Source organism: Equus asinus, chromosome 1 (genome assembly GCF_041296235.1).
Source record: "Equus asinus isolate D_3611 breed Donkey chromosome 1, EquAss-T2T_v2, whole genome shotgun sequence".
Lineage (NCBI taxonomy): Eukaryota > Metazoa > Chordata > Mammalia > Perissodactyla > Equidae > Equus > Equus asinus.
In genome coordinates this window covers 159,271,989-159,294,275 of record NC_091790.1, presented here as the reverse complement: position 1 = coordinate 159,294,275, position 22,287 = coordinate 159,271,989, and the positions used below count along the sequence as shown (strand labels likewise).

The following is a 22,287-nucleotide window of genomic DNA, read 5'->3' as shown; positions in this document are numbered from 1 at the left end:
AATAAGGGGCTAGAGCATGTACCTTATAAGGCCATGCTTGGATTCTGCTTACAAATTCCCCCTCCCAATTTTCTTCCTCAAGGATAGTTGCAACCGGCTCAAGGTGGCTTCAGCAGAGGAGTGAGTATTAAATCCTCATTGTTAAATGAAACAATCAAATTAAAAAAATCACAGCCACCTGCTCTTTGGTTGTTTCTTTGTCCCTGCACAAAAGCAGCTGTGACACTGGAAGAAAAATTGCATTGAGATTTTCTTTTCCTCTTTGATTTAGTTCCTTTCCAAGAAGAATCGGAGACACGCAAGCTCATTGTCTGGAGGGCCAAGATCCACAAACCATTCTCAAATCCTAATCGCATGCTGGGGCACAGGCAGGCTTCTTTTCCTCCCCGGCAGGCTGTAGTAAGTCAAATCTCTTTGAGTAGAGGCTTCCTTGCTCAGCAGGATGCTCCAATGCCAAGTTCTAGCTTCAATTGTTCCGTGGATAATGAAGTCTCATTTCTTAAGAAGGAAGTTGCCTCCACAAAGCCGGCCCAGGGCATTGGAAGAGTCTTCTCCAGAACTCTAAGATTCTTCCTGTTTCACACCATTGAGCTCTAGTAACTCGTCCTCCTTGGCTAGGATACATTCTCTCTAGTTTCAAGAGGGTCACGCTCAGAATGCAGTCTCTGCCCTCAAGATCGCCAGGTCTGGCTTTGGGTAGAGATTTCCCCTACTCACACATTGTTCTTTCTCATGACGACAGTTAAGAGTTATAACTTGGATTTCAAAGGAGTTCGACACATCTATTTGCTTGCCTCATTCATAAAAACCCAAGATGCCCACGGACTTAGGGATTTATCATGAAATTTGGCTTGTATAGATTTGAATTTGTATTGACTATCATGAAGGCAACCCAGGCCTTGTATGTAGGAAAACAAAACAAAACACTACACTTAGCTCTTCACTGTCCCTGTGCCAAGTGACCTACAGACATGTTATTAAAACACAGCCTATTAAGTCATTATTTTTCATCCTGCTTATCCAACACCATCAGGTAACAAACCATAATCTGAAGCCAGCCACATGGCCACAGGCCCAACTGGAATACATTCATTGACACTGTCAAATTATAATTATTCTGGCTTTTCTCCTATGAGAACAGACACCACTGGGAACAGTGATTCTAAAGGGTCCTCCCCCAACGCCTTCTAGGACCTTCTCCATCTCCCACGTCCAGCAGAGAAAGCTTGTTCCTTCAGGAAGGAGTGCTATTAACAAATTAAAGGGTAAAACTGGTAAACAAAGGCTGTTTTTCATCATCCATTACATACTGGGAGACTTTGATCTTTGTGTCATGCAAAGTAGGGTCAGGCAATGCCTCTCCATCATTTATAGGACAGGCCACAGGCATCATGTCAGCCCAGTCTCTGAACCTTTTTCAGAGGGAGAAACCGGACAAAACACCCTGGGACTGGTCCTCCTTGCCTGAGTGTTCGGCTTCAAGGTAGGGTTCAAGAACGTGAGTGTGTCTCCTCTCTGCTCAGCCGTGGAAGCAGCAAGGTGAGTCCCTTCACCGTCACAGGTCCCAGACAGCTCCCAGACAGCTCCCAGCAAACCCGAAGACACTGCTTCCTCCCCCACTTTAAGGAAATTGGCTGTAACTCCCTTTGGACAGAATTCTGCCACGCTGCAGATAACTGTCTTGTTGCTCAGCCACTTTGCAGTTCTAAATGCTTCTTTCTCATTATGGGATTCATTTTGGCTTTAGCCTTAATGAGAAGTGGCTGATGCATTTATCATCTATTATAGAAATGATGCTGCTGAGAAAATTTAAAAGACAGACGATATCAAACCATCAAGTCACTAACCAGGTGCTGTGTGTGTACACATGCATGTGTGTGTGTGTGCGTGTCCCTTTTTCTCTTCCTCTCCATCTGTCCTTCTTGTTCCTATAAGATTTACACATTGGCAGCTCTCACATTATTTACTTAGAGCAGAGGGAAGGAGTTCCAGAACTGCCTCAGGAAAGAAAGTCTTGTTTGTAATATGGAAAATGATTGAGAAGACAGGAGCTTAGAAAATAAGGTTAAAAAAAAAAGGCATATTTTAATTCTTTTTTGCGGAAAAAAAATCAGATTTGTTTTGAACTGAAACTATTTTCTACACTGGACCCTAAGGCTTCCAGCTCCATCAGCCTCACTGCTAAGAATCCTTAGAAAAGTCCATGAACCAGTACCATTTCTCCAGGGAATTCATTACTGAAAGGCCTCATTAGGAAAGACATTAAAATACAAATTACCTCATAAACTATTTAGTTGCATACCCAGTGGGAGTGTGTACTTACTAGGGCCTGAGCTTTTCACAAATAGAGCTAATCAATTAAGCTTCATTAGAAACTGAAGGGTCTTAAAAAGATTGGATAAGTCAAAGACCGACTACAAAAGGACTTGATAGGAAAAAACCATCTTCTGTAACACAACTGCTAAAGCTAATTAGCAGCTTTTGGGTGGAGTGGGTAATGGAAATATTCCCATCTTGGGCCAGAACCTCCTTAGGTTCCCTAAGTCCTAGATCAGTGCTCCTCACAACCTACTGTGCCTATGAACCACCTGAGGATTTTATTAAAACGCAGGTTTGCATTTAGTTAAGTCTGAGGTGGGGGTGAAATCCTGCATCTCCAACAAGTTCCCAGGTGGTGCTGATGCTGCAGGTTCCCAGACCCCACGCTGAGCAGCAAGGCCTCAAACTATATAATTTAGCCACAAGACACAATTCAAGTAGCCTTCATGGTGTTAAAATGGGCTGCGACAGACTGATGCCACATTGAACATGATTTTTTATTTTTTTAAAGATTTTATTTTTGCTTTTTCTCCCAAAGCCCCTCAGGTACATAGTTGTGTATTTTTAGTTGTGGGTCCTTCTAGTTGTGGCATGTGGGACGCAGCCTCAGCATGGCCTGATGAGTGGTACCATGTCCACGCCAGGATTTGAACTGGCGAAACCCTGGGCTGCTGAAGCAGAGCACGCAAACTTAACCACTCGGCCACGGGGCCGGCCCCTGAACATGATTTTTCTTGTTGCTCTACACGGCGTGATAGAACGAGAAAGGTACAGGCAGACTGCCCTCATAACCGAAATTTCTTTCCCCTCATGTTGCTAGAGAATTTATTTCTGCTAATATTAATGGTGAAACTTTCGTGTAACACTGTAAAAGGGGGCCCACTGTAAAATTGGCTTTGTATCATTTTAGAAACCGACTTCTAATGGAAAGTCTACCGCACTTTTTTGATGGAAGGGTAGAGATAGCTTTCATTTTCCCCTCAGAAGGAGGAAACGTTCAGTCAGGCTCTGTAAATTCACAGCAAGGCACTGAGCTAGCGTGGAGCTGGACTTCCCACAGGACCACTCATGCAGGCTCTCAGAGGAAGTATATTTTCTTAGGCAAAAGGGGGAAGCCAAATTCTCCTGAATAACCTAAAAATGTTAATAATGTTAATCTTGAAAGCCTTGGACTGAGCCGTCCTCGCTGGTCTCTTAGAAAGCAGCAGTGTTCACTGCCTCACTCATCATGCTACTTTGTTTTTTGATATTGAAGTACAAGTGACATACAATAGCCTATTAGTTTCAAGTATACATCACAGTGATTTGATATTTATATACATTACGAAATGATCACCAGCGTAAGTCTAGTTACCATCTGTCACCATACAAAGTTATTACAATATTATTGACTATATTCCCTATGCAGTACATTACACCCCCGTGACTTATTTATTTTATTACTAGAAGTTTGTACCTCTTAATCCCCTTCACCTATTTTTCCTGCCCCCCAACCCTCCTCTCCTCTGGTGACCACCATTTTGTTTTCTGTATCTATGAGTCTATTTCTGTTTTGTTTTATTTGCTCATTTGTTTTGTTTTTTAGATTCCACATGTAAGTGAAGTCATATGTAATTGCCTTTCTCTGTCTGACTTATTTAACTTAGCATAATACCCTCTAGGTCCATCCATGTTGTCTCAAATAGCAAGATTTCACTCTTTTTTATGGTTGACTAATATTCCATTGTATATGTATATGCCACATCTTCTTTAACCATTATCTATCATTGGAGACAGGTTGCTTCCATATCTTGGCTATTGTAAATAATACTGCAATGAACATAGGGTCATATATCTCTTTAAATTAGTGCTTTTGTTTCCTTCCGATAAATATCCAGAAGTGGAATTGCTGGAGCATATGGTGTTCTATTTTTAAATTTTTGAGGAACCTCAATACTGTTCTCCACAGTGGCTGTGACAATTTACATTCCCACCAACAGTGCATGAGGGTTTGTTTTTCTCCACATCTTTGCCAACACTTGTTATTTTTTGTGTTTTTGATAATCGCCATTCTTACCTGTGTGAGGTGATATCTCACTGTGGTTTTAATTTGCGTTTCCCTGAATCATGCCACTTCTTGGAGAAAAACATTAGCATTGCTTCAGTAGTCAAATCAATCGCTCTAGGGGGTAAGAGGGAAATCCCTCTCCTGTCTAGACAGCCCCAAGTCAATTGCTAGATCAGCAAGGCTTGCTCCAGCACTGTGGACACATCTGCTCTGGGCCGTGGGGCTCTGCTCTGCCATACAAGAAACAGGTTTCTCAAATTCATGGCAGAGGCAACGGCCACAGGCAGAGATGCAGGTACATCTGCTCCTTCTCAGCTCTCAGAACACAGCTGGGCACTTCGGGTAGGATCATGGCACTGATACAACACCAAAGACCTCAGCATATTCTGAGTCTGGGCAGAGACGCATGTAGAGGGGTACTGACCCCTCTTCCCAAATTCCATGCTGTTCTCCAGGCCATTGAGCATGTGACTGAGAATACGGCCAAATAAGAGCAAGTATCCTACTAGATTATGAATGTACACAGGAGAGAGGGGGACCTCAAAATCTATTCCTAGTTCAGTGGCTGTTCCTAACAACAAGGTAGGGGCACAGGACCCATATTCCCTCTCCTTACCCCTGTTAAAAATCACGCTTTTGGTCTACTTCTGAGAACACTTAAACACTAGGTGTTTGTCAGAATATAGTTCAAAGACCTATATGAATATGGTGCATGGATGGCTTTCACCTTCCACTGAAAAAGTTCTGGGACTAGGGTGAGGCAAGAGAGGTGCCCATAAGGAGACACTCACTCTCAGAGTCATGCAAATGCCTTAGTGCAAAGTCATCACTTGCACAACCCTGAGAGTGAGTGCTTTCTTAAATTTGTACCCTGGGCACCTCTCTGGTCTCACACTAGTCCTAGTCCTGCTTTTAAGCTTCAGAAACAGACCAATCTGCAAGCTGCTAGGTTTCTCAAGGGAGAGCTCTTCATAGGAGAGGCCGACCCAGAACTGTCAGGCTTTACAGATTCCCACAGAGCTTCCACTGGAATTCGAGATCTGATTTTGCAAAGGCAAATCCTGGGGTCCTGATCAGGGTTTTGTTTATGATTTTAAGGTTTAAGTAATCTTCAGATTACTTTTGGAAACTGTTATGAGCTGAATTGTGCCCCCGACCCCGCCCATTCCTATGTTGAAGTCCTAACCCCCGGTTCCTCTGCATGTGACTATATTTGGAGACAGGGTCTTTAAAGAGATACGTAAGGTAAAATGAAGTCACGTGAGTGGGCTCAAATCCAATCCGACTGGTGTCCTCATAAGAAGAGGAGATGAGGACACAGACACACAGAGGAAGACCGTGTGAAGACAGGGAGAAGGTGGCCATCTACGAGCCAAGGACAGAAGCATGGAACAGAGCCTGCCCTCACAGTTCTCCAAAGGAACCACCCTGCTGACACCTTGACCTTGGATTTCTAGCCACCAGAATTGTGAGACAATAAATTTCTGTTGTTTAAATCACCCAGTCTGTGGCACTTTGTTGTGGCAGCTCTAACAAGACAACACAGAAACAAATAGTTTCCTAAATGTTCTAATGTCCACTTTGTTGTATTTTGGTTTTTTTCTTTTTTAAAAATTAGCTTTGATCACTAGGAACAACTAGTAATAGTACCTTAGGGTCTACACTGTCATCCAAGTCTTAACTCTCATATAGTGAAAGCAAGGCAAGACAAAGCAATAGCCTATAATACTGGTTGAAAATTTCCCAAGAATATCATTATAGGTGAATGAGGATTGGAGGGATAGTAAGTCATGTTTTAAGGAATCACAGATATAGTTTCTAGGTTAGCAAAAATGTTAGAAAATGTTGGTGTTGATGATGATGGGGAGGAGATGAAGGGCTCGTTCTCCAAGATGAAGTAAGCATAGAAAATTGCTTCATTTAGTCCAACCCTCACAGGGATGAGATTTAATCTTGCTCTAGGTCATATCCATCACTCCCGGCTCTGGTTTCGATGCTAAAAAGAATCAATCAATCAATTGCTCCAGCATCAAAAAGTCACAATACATCAATCGAATGTGAGAATGGCACACTGTGGCTATTTTTAAGAGCTATGAAAACGTCAATATGTTAAGCTGGTAGGAGACGCTTGCCTTTGCTAATGACGAATCTCAGGGCCATTGATTCCTATGGTCACACGACTATCATTCCTCTGGTTTCTAAATCCAGTAATGGTGTGGAATAGCCATAATGGACTCCCAGGAATAAAAGAAGAGAAAGTTCAAAACATACTTAATTCCAGAGGTATTGAGCTGTCTTTTAAAAAGGTAATAATCTTGACTGATAAAGATTCACTCTATAAAATGCTGTACCAGGGAAATTTCAGGGATAGGCTCCCCTCCGAGAAGAATATCTTTCCTCTCCTTCTCACTGAAGCCCGGGTGGCTGCCTCCACAGTGAATAAAAAGTGCTGTCCCCCAGGACGGAGGGAGAGGTGGCCTGTCCCATACTACTCCACGCTTCTCTCAACACATGTAGATGGACTCTTTCAGATACATTATGGAATAAAAGGCTTTTGTGGGCAGCCCTGGGAAAGTAACCATCTCTGACATTTCTCGTGAGGAAAACTGTGTTTTGAGTTCTGAATGACTGACTTTTAAACACACTTTGGGAACACCACTCCTGCGTGAGAGTCAGGCCTGCCTTTAGTGGGATTGTTTGCAGAAGATCCACCTTGGAGTTCAAAGGCAACACTGTAAACCTTTGGAAATGTGCTCAATCCCACAGCACGTTTGGTGACACAACAACCTTTAGTCAAGTAGAAATCAGTCAACTTAACAAGTGTCTAAAAAATCCACTGTGTGGCCAGATAATAGGTTCATAATATGTTCTTGGCCTTGAGAAGCTTAAAGCATACAATCCAGATAGAAGAATGTCCTTTCGAATTTCTTTTGCCTGAATAAATGTCAAACTACATTTAACTAAATTTTAGAAATTACACACCAAGTGATAACGGGAAAAAAAAATTCTCCTTTTCTCCCAAACCATCCATGCCATGTTTCCAGCTGCCTTTTTGTTTTATAAAGAGTTTGATGTACTGGAAAAGAATGAAGAAGCAAGCTTGGGTTACCCCATTTTAAAGGATGTTTTAAATAGTGATCTGAAAAACTGTTTTTCCCTTTATTTCTATCAGCATTTTAACACAGTTTCTAAAGACTGGATCTCAACCTGAGTCTCAGCACGCTTCAGAGTAGTTTTTGTTAAGGAGAACTTTCTCTGTCACTCCCTCGAATTCTTCTCTTCCTGGATGACTGAAAGAATTCCTTCAAACAGATTTTTGTGACTGGTGTTTCCCAAACAACAGAGTACACCTTAATTCTAGAAATGGAAGGCCAAGTGGCTTTTGTGATAAACAAGACCTCAGCAGCACTTTACAGACACTTCCAGCAGAGGAAAAATACCAAACAGAAAAAGGAAGTGGTTATTGTCTGTAACTGCAGGGAATAAATGGCCAGGCAAGAGTTTTATGAGATTTGACTGTACAATTCAGAGAAGAAAATTTATATATGTACATAGTCGTTTACTGATATTTTCCTTGGATCTGCCTAAGTCGTCTGCCCCATAACACACCTAGAACTGCTTCCAAGTGCCCTCACCTATTGGCATACAAAAGCTGCTTTTACAGAAGCCTCCAGTTTCCAGCATACACATCAGCCAGTGATTTGCATAATCCTTAATACCCACCCCCAACCCTTTTTTCAGCCCCCTAATGCAAACAAGATCTGGCTCAGGCTTCCCTACGCTAATCCATGCTAACACCATTTAGAAGTGAGACTATTCCGTGTAAGTTGGCACAGCCGGATAAGCTCCCCATTGTATAAACGACAGTCTTAGTAGAAAGACATTAATGAATATGCCAGTGGGGAGAGCCCTCAGCTTCTCAGTTGCTTGCTGGACCCTATCGCTGGAAGAACTCTGTGAAAGTTAGTGTTTTTTTAACCAAGGTAAGGAATTTCACTCCACCTCCCTGTCTGAATCCTAACAGCTCTTCAAGACTCAGAGATCAAAAGCAATGACTTCATGAAGACTGAGGACTGACCTGACCTCCAATTCTCCTTCCCGACACCCAACAATCAGCCTCTCCTCCAAACCCAAAATATAGTTTTTTGGTAATTTTTTATGACTCCTTGCCCACATACACCTAAGTTATTTAGAGGCTGACGCTTTGTCTTACACATCTTTAGAAAATCCATAGATGGAGCATAAACAATAAATGCTTCTTGAATAAATACATGCATATGTAAATTTTAAAAATAATTTTTTTAAGCTAACTTTGTAACGCTATTTCTTCCTCAGCATCTTCAGGCTTTGGCTCACTCTGTTCTCCCTGGAAAACTTTCTCTTCCCGTCCTTCCAACCTGCTTAGACTAGTGCTGTTGAATAGAAATTTCAGCAATGATGGAAATTTTCCCTATCTGTGCTGTCCAATATGGTAGCCATTGGCCACATGTGGCTATTGAGCACTGAAAATGTGGCTAGTGCAACTCAGAACTGAATTTTAAGTTTTACTTTATTTCAATGAATTTAAAATGTAAATGGCCACAAGTGGGTAGTGGCTACTGTACTGGAGAGCACAGGAGCTTGACTCATTTGAGAGGTCTTCCTGGAAGGCCACTCTGGAGGTCTCACCACCATCACCATGAATGCAGATGAGGCACAGATTTTGTACTTGTCTTTATCATAACATTTATCAAAACATACTTAGTTGTCTATTTATTTATCTGATTTGTTCATTGGATTACAAGTTCCTAAAGGCTTGAGTTATGTCTTATTCACAGTTTTATCCTCAAAAACCAAGTATAATATTGGCATTTGGAGGTACTTAATAAAGATTTTTTGAATGAAGGATGAATAAATGAACTGATTCCTCAGTGGACTGAGAGAGACATTTCTTTATATGTAATAAATCTACAGAACAGATCTCTTGGAACCAAGTGAGCTGGGAACTAAGAGACTAATGGTGGTGATGTGACAAATTATCTTTGTCTAAGGAGCATGCCCAGCTCTTTAGCTTATCTTTTCTTACAAACTCAGGCCCTATCTTTGCATAACTGGAACTTAGGAACAACTCACTTGTAGAGGCCCTGGTCATTAAGCTGTGACTCTGTCCAGACTTGCTCTTTAAGAAAATTCCCAGGAGATAAAGTTCACCGCAATGATGGAGTGAGATAAACATGCTTTTGCTGTGATCCCATGTTCTCACGTACCCCATACTGGTCTACAGAACAGCTGGACTCGTTCATCAGATTTGAAAATAATCAGGTCTTCACACTCTGTTATCATGGGTATGGTTGTTCCAAAGGGCATGTTGGCAAAGAACCTTCTTAACCATGTCCCAGAGACTCAACCACCTCCATCCAAGGAACTGGGGACCTCTTTATCTCCTTCCTTACCATTTCTTCCAAACTCACTTGCAGAGTATAAGGGAAGCTCTCATTCAAACCAATAATGATTGTAGGTGTTTTGGAAAAAAATAAATGCCAAAATTTGGCACGGTACTGCTTGTGTCACTTTAGGGTACATAATTGAGTCTCATGGCTAGACTTATTCCAAATATTTGTGTAATTTAAAGTAATTTGTACAGACATAGTAAAAGTCTATTTTAGGCAAATGGAATTTAATATATATTTCTTGGTGAGTCTTTGGTCTTTTGTGTAATTTTAGTCCTAATATTTTAATAGTAAAATGTTGTCATTGTTCTCATATTCATGTTTGTGAACTAACAAACCGTAAAACAATCACATGTGTTTGCAATTTGAAAATATGCTGTACTGAACTCTGTCTTCTAAAATAAGTTTTTAACTATTCAAAAAAATTTTTTTGTCATGTCTATTTTTACTTATTTCAATTAATTGGTGAATTCAAAACAACAGCTGTATAACTCTCATGGGTTTCTATATCCAGTGCTCTATAAAGAGCACAGTAATTTAGCACATTAATCAAAACGAGGAGCTGAATTCTAGAACTGAGTTTACCACAACTTTGCCGAATGATCAAAGGTAAGGGACTTAATCTCTCTTCGTCTCAGTTTTCTCTTCTATGAGACTGTGGACTTTGTACAAGTATGTTTTAAACATCATGAGTTAAACCATTAAGAGAAGTATCCTTTGAAGCAGGAAAAAAAGAAGAAAAAAAGCATATATAGAGAGAGAAATTGTTACGGACCAGGTACTGTGCCAAATGATTTCCCTGTATTGCCTCATTTAATCCTCAAGATAACTCTATCGGAGGCCTTACCATTATCCCCATTTTATAGATGAGGAAATGATAAACAGAGAGGTTAAGCAACCATGTCATGCCACTAGGATTTGAAGCTAGGCAGTCTGACTCTCGAGTCTTTGCTCTCAACCAACGCTTCATGCTGCTTCTCAAAGAGAGAGAGAAAAAAAGCCCCACCACATTCTTAAGTCCAGTTGAGAGCCGTGGCTCCCATAAGAGGCCAGCCTGATAGTCTCTGTGAAAGGTGTGAAGATGTTCTGTGTATCTTAACATATGAGCTAGCAGTCATTATTAACATTATTGTTAAAGACACAGAGACTTGGTATTTTCCAATTTAACAGTCAAGGTTTCCAATATTAAAAAAATAACCCTCAAATTCTATGACCTATACTAATTTGAACTTCTGCTGGGGAGCAGATTTGAATCGCATTTGCTACACAGCTCTGGGAGGGGATACAACAGTCAGTCCCTCCATCCAGGGTCCGGATTGCAATTTGGTTTTGTTCTCTGCTTGTTGCCCTGGGCGCAGGGAAATGACGTGCTATGTGTGTGGGTTGGGGATTAGCAATAACGTGAGGCAAAACCCTCAGGAATGTCAGGGGCCTGCTGTTAAAAAAAAAAAAAAAAGGAAGCGTAACACATAGATGACACTAGCAATTAATATTTGCCAATTAATTGTCACTGCCTCCCTGCTTCCACCTCTACTAGAATCCAGTCACCAAGCTGTTTTTAGGTCACCAAATCAAAGACCAAGCATGGAAGGGTCAGATCTTAGAGTTGGGTTCAAATTCTGTCTGCCATTTGCTGGCTGAGTGACCTTGGGCACTGTTCTCTGTACATCAGTTCATTTGCCTGTAAAAACAGGGACACCTACCTTACAGGATGGTTATGAGGATTAAATAAGATAATACATGTAAATGCCTCATCTAGGTGCCTTATATGCAGTTCCTCACTGAATCTTCACTCCATGGAAATCGCACAGTAACGTGGCCCATGATCAGCAGTCAATGCATGTTTGACATTGTTATATAATTATTTCTCATATTCATTCATCTGACAAAAAGAGATTTTGTGCCAATCATATGCCAGGTATTCAGATCCCTGTCCTCAGGGAGCCTAGGCACTCTGGTTCACAGAGGATTCACTCAATCTTAAAATAATATGCCATTAATATCACACTCCATGGGACTTAAGCTGTTTTATATTTCTGTTTAACTTTCCTGCTTGAGAATGGATTCAGCGACATTTAGCCATCCAATAAGGATGATAAAGTGTAATCAATATAAATCCATATACTTACATAGTGACTGGTGAAATAAAAATGGTCAGAGGTTGACTTCTCATAAATGGGATAAAAGCAGGATACATATAATCTCCCCTTGGGTAATTGTGGAAGACACAAACAGATCTTCAGTTTATTGAAGATACTCTGGTATATACTTAAATAAACAAAGGTTTGTTTAGATAAAGACGCAAAATGTGCAAGAGCCACCATGATATCCCTAGGGCAGCCAATATTTTTGCAATAGCTTAGTCAAATAACTACAAAATCAGAACTTTAAGGGAATTTTTTTAAACCCTCAAAACACTGTGCTTCCAAGCGAAAGAGTCATGTAAACAAAACAAAACACCAAAAAGCTACTAAATATATTTTAAGATACGCCTTTAGTCTTAGAAACAAACATATAATTAGTGAAGTAAGGTAGTAAAGCCAGCTAGTTAATAAGAATTTGAAAAACACAGTAGAGGGAGGACACCTGCCCCATCATTTCTTCCCTGGATTCTAACACAACCCCAACTAAGAAAAATTGCCTTAAAGTACAGAAGTGACCAAAGAAGAAAATCAAATGGCCAAGAAATACAGAGAAAGATGTGCAACATTACCCCTAAGGTAAGAAATGCAAAAAAAACCTGCAAAGATTTTCTTAAAGATGATAACGCTTCATGCTTCTGCCAATGCCGTAAGATGTATATCCTCCCATATTATAGGCAAGAGTACAAATTAGTATGAATTTTAAGAAATTTGGCTGTATATATACAAAGTCTTTAAAATGTTTCTTCTCCTTTCCCTGGTAATCCTAATTCCAGGACTCGATCCTAAGGAAATAATCAGAGATGGAAGTAAATAATTTCAGATCAGTTTTTTGTTTGATTTATTTTTATAATCAAAGTGTTATTTCTAGTAGAGAAAATCTAAATATCCAGAAATAGAAATAAGGGGACAGTAGAATTTTTTATGTGATACTCATAAGATAAATTATAACAATTATTAAAATGTTTTCAAAAGATACTGATATGGGAAAATGCTCATAATATCATGTGAAGTTTTTTAAAGGATACAAGCTGTATATTCAGTATCAATCTAATTTTGATATATTACATATATGAACAGGGAAAAAAGGCAAAGAGCATTTTCATTTTAACATATGCCCCAAAGATTACCACTAGATATTAATTTTTGACCAAAACTACATTAGAGTCCATGAATATGTTATGTATTTTAAAAAATACTAAAGCCTTAGGCCAGTCCCAAGGGGACTTCAATACGGAAGTGTCAAAGCACCTTGATATAAGGCCATGTCACCTTCAGGTGGGGCCACACGGCAGGCCGGAGGTCTCATGCAGGGCGTCTCTGCAGAGCTGGGTTCAGCTGTGGCTGGCAGAGACCCCTGTTGCTGACACAGAGATTTGGGAAATCATAGGGAAGCTCCTCACCCGCTCAACTATCTCTCCCCCTCCCACTTGTCGTGGTCCTGAAATTCTAACATTGGTGAATCAATCATCTGACTTAAGGCCTCCCTTATCCCTGGAACTTACAGAAAAATAGCCCACAGTGTGGGGTGACATTAAGTCATGGCAACATCTCCATCTAAAGTGGTGTATCAGACTTTCCTTAAAGCACAGTAACATCTCTTCTAAATCACTTTAGCAGACTTTCCTTCCTTCATCCTATCAACAACATTTACTGGGTATCTAGAACCTGCAGGAAAGATGCCAACCCAGGGAGACGGAGCTGAATCAAACTGGCCTCTGTTCTCAAGGAGTTCTCAGGCTGGCTGTGAGGCAGGTACACAGACAATGACACCTAATAAAGCCCTATGAGGAAGAGATAAACAAGATCCAAATGCAGTCTTCCCTCGCAGAAGGCATGGCTCCTGTCTAACCGAAGAGGTTGAGAAGACGTCACAGGAAGGGTGCATTTGAGTTGAGTCTTGGAAAAAAGGAGGAGTGGAGTTTGCAGAGGCAAAGAAAATAGGCTAGGCTAGGCAAGGCTGCCAGAGAGAGCAAGAGGCCCTCAGGAAAATGCCAGGCTCCTACAGGGGAGGGGCTTTTGAAGAGCAACCATCGTATGCATAGCCCAGTGGAGCAGAAGAGGCTGGAAGGGATGCAGCACCAGATTGAGTGAGCACCATGGAAATGCAGGTGCATTCCCACGCGGAGGTGCCAAAGGGGAGAAGCACATTCCAGGAAAGGGTGCAAGTGACACACTTGCCAGCTCTGACATGCTACCCAGGTGTGCTCCTGGTCCTCTTACACTCGGATCCTGGCCACTACTGAAATCAGGGCGCTGCCTAGCCTCTCTGGGCACACTTTTCATCTCTTGAATCCAAGGCCACAGTTGGATGAAAATCTCATCCTCCTTAAACACATCTTCTGTTCTGGTGGCTGCAAATATCATTTCAAAATAAAAATACTTTATGCCATATTAATAATAAAATGTGTATTTTTATTGTTTGGGACTTAACCATTCTGATAACCTAATGACGCATCTTATTCATACGAAGGCGAACACAACAATCATATAATATTATCCAGTCAGCTTTTCAAGCTAACAGGGGATAAAAAGACAATTTTAAAAAGAAGTCAACAGGGAAAATATATTCTTCATTGGTTTTGAACTTGAAGGTTGATCTCTCCCTTTTATTTTTTAAGAAAAGAAAAATCCCAAACCTTTAGGAAGACTTTGCCTGCTCTGTCTGCTCCAATGGCTCGCCTTCCATTCCCCTCAGGGTATGAATTTTCTGACATCTTCTGTGCCTCCCACATGAAAAACCAAATCAAGGCAGAGCCATCGTCCCGAAGTGCAAAGCAAACTTTCGTTATTAGTTATGCTGGCAAAAATCGTGGAAAGTGTAAGCTACATAAATTCCAAGAAAAAGACTGAAATATATCTCTGCAAAGCAGAACTTCCCTGTAACAAGATTTGTAAAGTTTCCTTTTTTTTTTCCTGGCTATCCTGACACAAGCTGAACTTACTTGCACGATGTTCCAAAGCAGACAGAGACACACACGCGGGCACACGTACACAAATACACAAAGAAGACGTGCCTGAAAACTGTGAGAGAGGGGTGTTCTGAAACCTGACCATGTGCGGTGTCCTTGCCCAGATGCATCTGACTTCAGGCTGGGGAACATTAAACAAACAGAAAAACAAGAGCCGGCAATGCGCGTGCTGGGCGGGATGACAGAGGCAGCGAGCAAATATTGGGATTGTATTTCACCTATTGCCATGGTTACCAAAACAGGGTGGATACTGGCAGAAAGAGAAAGAAATAAAACCAGGAAGACAATGAGTCCTAGGAGAATGTCTGAACGTGTGTACGAGGAGCTGGTGAGGGTGGAGGGAGAGAGCCAAGAGAAGAGATTCAACGGAAGAGGGCATTTCAATACCCCTTTGTGTTGTGGGATCAGGGAGCTCAGTCACCACTCCACAGCAACACAATACAGACGTCCAAAAGCCCAAGCAAGACCCACACAGCCCCAAAGAAAAGAGCGATGAGGCACGGGAACTTTAGTTTTGCTCGGTGACAGGCAAAATCAAGAGAGTTTGTACCAGGTGCCAAGAGATAAAATACTCAGTGTGTATCCACACTCTAGGTGATGAAAAAGAATAGCTTAGTGGTCGCATGTCAGGACTCTCAAGTCTTAGGAAGAATTATAGAGAATTGGACCCATTCCCTCAGGCAATCTGATAGTTAGCTTCAATCCCCACTTGACTTAAAGGGAAAAGCTGATCGACTCTCTTTTGCCCAGGTACCAAACCTCTGCAGAAAACGCTTCAGGAAACAGCCCCCTCTTTAAGAAGTTCACTATCACAGTAACCACCAGATGGCTTTCTCTGTCAATTCCTGGCTAGCATATGGAGAGAGAAGTGCTATAAACTTGCGAACTTGGAATCTGGGTTCCAACTCCCCTTCTCCCGCTAATTAGCTACGTGACCTTAGACAAGTTATTAACTTCAGACTTGTGTTTCTGAAAGGAAAGGATTTTGCTAAAATAATCCCTGGGTTCCTTTCCTGCTTTGGAATTTGGTGATTCATGGGCAATTCATAATCTCTCAAATTCTCATTTTCAAAACAAATATAATCAAATGTATAATCCCCTGTATTTGGGGTGCTGATCAGCACATAGAATGTAAATTCCCAGGGAATTTACTCTGTTCTGTAGAAATCTAAATAAATGGTTTGCTAGCTCTTATCAATGATCTCATCATTTACATTTTGCAAAAAAGTGGTATGATATATTCCTAAATTAAACTTTCTACAGTTTAACTGGGCAAAGTGGCAAAGGTTTCTGGCAAAACATTATGGTTTAGAGACAGGACCAAGGACTCAAGGCCTCAGTTCACCATATTTTACCAGCTTGTATGTTCTTCTTCATAAATTACCCAACCTCTCAGTTTATTCATTTGTAAAATGAGGTTAAGAATAGTACCTCCCTCATTGGATTGTTACCAGGATTAAATGAGATAATATATTGCAAGATGCATAACATAGTTTCTGCCACATACACAAGTGTTTAATTAATGTTAACAGTTACTATTTTCTACCATGGTGTTTTAAGAAGGCAAAGTGCCTTTAAAATGAGAAAGATTATACTTGCAGCCAACAGAAAGGAGCTGGGGCTTCTATTAGCTCTTAGAGAAGTGTTGCTGCTTTTAGTTCTTTAATAACAACAGCTAAGCTCAAATCCAGCATTTGTCTTGGCCAGACAGAGATACGGACCAGCCTTCTCGCCAGGGTTTAGTTGACAAGGACCAGAGACTCTAATAGGCATAAACTGGTAGGTGGTCGGGCCTGCACTATTAATTGAAGCCTCATCTTACTTTATACCCCTGAGTTTTATTTTTATAAAAACCTGTTTTTATTGAGAATAAGTTACCACGGGAACACCAGGGACAGTGTGACATAGTAGAAAGAGGGCTTGGGCTCAGCGCCTGGTTATGCCACTGGATGATGCTGGAAAAACCACTTAACCTCTCTGTGTCTACAAAATGGGGAGAGTTAATATTTCCCTGTTGCCCTCACAGGGTTGCCATGAGGCTCCAACGAGACAATGCATATGGAAGCACTTTTCAATTTGGAAAGTGCTCTACTTAGATGAACGCAGAGGACGATCATTTGCATTTCTGGCAAAACATTATGGTTTAGAGACAGGACCAAGGACTCAAGGCCTCAGTTCACCATATTTTACCAGCTTGTATGTTCTTCTTCATAAATTACCCAACCTCTCAGTTTATTCATTTGTAAAATGAGGTTAAGAATAGTACCTCCCTCATTGGATTGTTACCAGGATTAAATGAGATAATATATTGCAAGATGCATAACATAGTTTCTGCCACATACACAAGTGTTTAATTAATGTTAACAGTTACTATTTTCTACCATGGTGTTTTAAGAAGGCAAAGTGCCTTTAAAATGAGATCCATCATGTACACTAGTGAGAGAGTAGATTTCTGTTGTTGTCATCATGGAATCTAACGTAATTCCTGTTCATCTGCATATTGGACCGTGGTTTTTCACAGCAGTGAAGGAAGAAGATTCTGAAAAAAGTGGTCATCTCAGTTCAGTCCATCATCATGTTTTGATCACTGGCTACAGGGACACATGGCTGCTGGCATGACTCAAAAGTTAATGAGAGCTTCTTTCAAGTCAACAGCATTTCCTGCCTTGCCACAAAGCTTCTGAGAAGCAGACAGCTTATTCATTCACCACGTTTTTATTCCTGGACATTTAGGAAGTGAAGCTGGGGATGATTAAAGCAAACAGGCAAATCGAAGAACTGCATTTCTCAAGAGTGCCAAAGAGATATTACCTGGAGACTGTCTTTTCATGTGTATAAACTTTCCAGGCAACTCCATATGGAGCCAGGGTTCTCTGTGATTTATCTGTTGGACAGTGGGTGGCCAAGGGGCACCGTAGGCAAACAGTGATCTGGCTCGATAATTAGGGAGGGGAAAGGCAAACACAAACACACCCAGGTTGACATTCAAAACAAAGTGCAGATTTAACCACGGATTGCTCACTCTGCTACCCCAGTCCTCATCTGCCAATCTGCCAGGAGGAAACTATGAGCCAAGAAAAGAAGCACTGGTAGTAATTTATCAGTACAGCTGATGCAAAAAGCACAATTCTGGGTAGAAGCATAAAGGCCTGAGTTGGGGACCCAGCTTTGTGTTTAAATGATGGCTTGATCTCCCTAAGTCTTTACCAGGCTTTGGCATCCTCACTTGTGAAATGAGCAATCTGGGCAAGGTCTTCACTAAGTACAGTCAAGCATTGCTTAAGGACGGGGATCCGTTCCGATAAATGCCTCATTAGGTGATTTCGTCTTCAAACATCATAGAGTGTACTTACACAAACCTAGACAGTGTAGCCTACTACACACCTGGGCCATATCGTACTAATCTTATGGGACCATCATTGACCAAAACCTGGTTATTCAGCGCATGACTGTACATCCCCTCCATCTGTAAAAGGCCTTGACTTTTCAATCATTTTGGTTTCTTTCTTTCATTCATTAATGCATATATTCACGTATCCATTCAATAAACTGCAAACCTAGCCATGGATGAAGTATGGACAGTCGATGACCAAAATACAACACAACCAGTCTATCAAAATGGAAGAAACACCATTTAGTACTGATCGCCACCAATTCCTAGGAGGGCATTGATATTCCAAGTTCTGTTCTCCAAGGAACAGACATATCGCTTTCCTCTCAAGGAAAAAATATGATGGATATTGTTTCTAGATATTTTTCAGAGAAATCAAATGTAGTCAGTTACTCTTTACAAGCTGATTACTCAGCTTACATTTATCTACTTTAATCCTCTCCTTCTCAGCCCCACCCTTGCCTCCCACCCACTCCAGCTCATCCCCATTTCCATGGCTAGAGTGTAGTTCCTTCTCTTAATTTTAATTCAATTGAACTCAGTTAAATTCAGTTCTCATTCAGGGGACCTTTTTCAGTACACGGAGCTTGCACAAGGCAAGGATTATCTTCAAGGAGCTTCCACTCAATCAAGTTGGGGAGGCACACATGTAAAAGAAGAAATGTCAAGATAAAAATATGTTTGGATAAAGAGATAGTGAAACTGGAACAGTCAGTGAGGCCACAAAGCTCTGGTTAAACCAAGGGGGAAATTCCATACTGTCAACCACTCCACATCTTTTCCAGGTTATCTGGAAGTCTAAACTATTCTTGCCATCCTTGTCTCCCATTTGTATGTGAATATAGATTAATCTAAAAAGAATGTGATGTAACCTGCTGGTTACTGACATAGAGAAGAGGTATGATATTTTTATATAGAGGATCAATGTTGTGATGAAAAAGCTTTGTCATTGCAGTGTGAGACTTAGTCTTTGGTAAGTGATATGCCCTTGGGCCATTGTTTATTTTTTGGTGAGGAAGATTGGCCCTGAGCTAATATCTGCTGCCAATCTTCCTCTTTTTGCTTGAGGAAAGTTGTCACTGAGGTAACATCTGTGCCAGTCTTCCTCCACTTTGTATGTGGGATGCCGCCACAGCATGGCTTGATGAGCAGGGTGTAGGTCTGAGCCCAGGAACTGAACCCACGAACTCCAGGCCACCAAAGCAGAGCGCATGAACTTAACCACTACGCCACCAGGCCAGCCCCTTTGGGCCAGTCTTTTAACCTCTTGGAGCCTCAGGCGCCTCATAAAATGAGGACGACAGCCCTGTCATGGGATTATTCTGAGGACAAAATCAGGTTGCAGCTGTACATACCTTCTCCCTCCTATCAAGACTCCTAGGCTTCACTAACCCTGTCCAAACTTAAGGTGAAATCTGAGCAGGGTGGCCAGAACCCTCTCCAAAGAGTTGTTTATGTCATCCTTCATTTTAGTCAGTTTCAATATGGTAGTAATCACCTCATCATTAATGAGACACAAGACAGATGTACGGACAAGTTTCCCCCACCCTATTTAGCTTCCAACACTATTATTGGTTTCTTTAAAAAAAAGAGAAAGAAAAAGGAAAACTTCTTTCAAAGCTAAATGGAGTTGGTCTAATTCTCACAAACAGAAATGAATGCAGATCTTCATAACACTGAGGACACCGTATCCACAGCACTACAGAACCACTCGCACCCAGAAGAGGCTGGAAGCGTGCCCCAGTCTAGAGTGCACTTCCCCTACCCATCTGTCTCCTTCTTCCTCCCCTTTTTCATTTTCCTCTGCTCATCTCCCTCCTTTCCTCCCTTTCCCTACTTTGAAAGTTAAAAATGTCTACCAGGTAACCAGCAAATTTCCTTTCTGGCAGCCCCCATTTTCATGGAAGACACCCACCGATCCCAGGAATTCGAGAGAAAGAGCCTGTTGTTTTGGGTGATTAAAAAGATGCAAGGCTCATACGGCTTTGAGTCTGCTCTCACCCCCAAAACAAAATCCGACATGCACGCATCCACTCGTGTAATTGTGAAGCCATGTTTGTTGGCTTAAGTCTTCAGAAAAAGAATCCATAAAACTAAATTATAATTTGCCAGAATTATGATAAAACCCACTTGGACAGATGCAGCCACAGTCCATTGAAGTGTACTACTTGATACTAGGGCACACTAAATCCAAAGAACACAGGGGCTTCTTGATTTAGGCTGTCCCAGATGAACGCAGTATAAGGCTTACTGGGGACACCTAGCTCTCTCCCTCCCACGATAGAAATGATTTGGGCAAGGAAAATGGATGTATTCCACTGAGCAATCACTAGTGAGACGGCTTCCAATATAGTCGTACATTTCAAGCAATCCTGTCGTAAGCTTTTGTCCACCTCCAGGACCTCTGAGTTTCACCAGAGATTCAGGACGATGCATTTTGTCAGTGGCCAATAGGGAGGATGAAATGGACACTCTGATATCACTGTCCCCAGGAGAATAGGTCTGCAGTGTTGTGGTGGGGGTGACACCTCCCTGCAGCTCTCTGGTTTCTCATGTGCTCTGAGAACACACCCCACAGAGTGCATTCATCACAATAGCCCATGTGTGACCTTTGGAAAAGTCCTTGAAAACAGTGAAACAAGAGTCTTAGTTGAAATCTGGAATCCATTCCAGTCTTACACAGGAAGAAAATTAGGCATAGAACAACAAAGCCCATAGTTCAGAGAAACCTGGGGAGGCTCTGGCTGACATTAAAATCATGCAAGATTTTTTTTTCTTCACTACTTTGTATTTCATAAAAGCTTTTCATCTCAGCAGCCCAAAGCTGCTAGTAAATACTATATGGTTATTAGATGGCCATAACTGGTTTCTCCAGTGAATAAAGCAAGTAGAATAAGATTAGAGATGCTGAGTAATATATTAAAAGTCACTTACTTAACAGTTTTCCAAGCTACTAAGTAAATGCTATTCTTCCAAAATATAAGGACGCCAATACTTCCATTTTTCCCTTTGAATTAATGTGTTGGCAATAAGAGGGCTAGAGGTGGACGCTTGGGGCTGAAAGAATGGCTGTGCTCCGTTAGCCCCAACTCCACAGTACAGTTCATTAACCCAGACATCACGGATCTGGAAATATTCATTCACTTAGAACATGAATCAGCAGGATAGTGTGCTTGCTCTGTAAACTTAACTCGACAAACATTTGTGGGGTTAAGGGTATTTTATAAGCACAAACCAATCCTCTTTTGTCTCCAGCTGATACTATTCACGACAAATTTGCCACAGTATATGTTTTTATTTCACACACATAAATAATTATAAACCTGTACTCCCTTTAGAAGCATTTTCTTTCTTTGCCAGAAAGAAATGGGGTAGGACACTTCAGAGACAAGTGGTGGCATAAAATCCAGTGAAAATCAACTGGCAGGGAAATTTGGTTTGGAATCGTGTTTTAGAATCCATCTAAAGTTTGTCTGGGAGGTCTCTCAAAAGAGATACAGACCCTGAACCAAACAAGATGATTCAGAAATAATCCAGCTGAGGGAGTAGCATCTGATGCTCAGACCCAGAACACATTCAGACACATGAATAGCTTAATTTTGTTTTTTTCTTAAGTACCTTCACAGTTCATTTCTTATTTTCCTTAAAAAAAAAAAAAAAGTAAATGGCATTACTCTGGTCTCCAAAACAGATGCCAGTTTGAACTTTATTCTGCCAGCACGTATTTGGTTTGGCTCTGCAGGGCTTGAGTTGAAAAAATATTTGCCAATTCCAAAAAGATTTAACGAGCTTTGTTGAAGATGTCAGTGCCATTTGGCATGTCACAGGGACTGTGGAACAGCAAAGAGCACTCTCTTGACCACAGATTTTATTTGCCCAAGGTAGCCAACACTGGGAGTTCAGTCGCTTCCTTGGGTCAAGAAGCTGCAAGTCAAATGAGTGAAATTTCCAAGAGAAAATGACCAAAGCAGGCGTCAAAAAAAACTTG

The 22,287-nt window shown here is 41.2% G+C and overlaps 1 protein-coding gene across 8 annotated transcripts in view; it reads right to left on the bottom strand.

Moving 5' to 3' along the window:
• The window catches only part of CREB5 (cAMP responsive element binding protein 5), a 396,047-nt gene that overhangs the window by 68,924 nt on the left and 304,836 nt on the right, over positions 1 to 22,287 (bottom strand). The gene's annotated exons all lie outside the window — the stretch shown is intronic.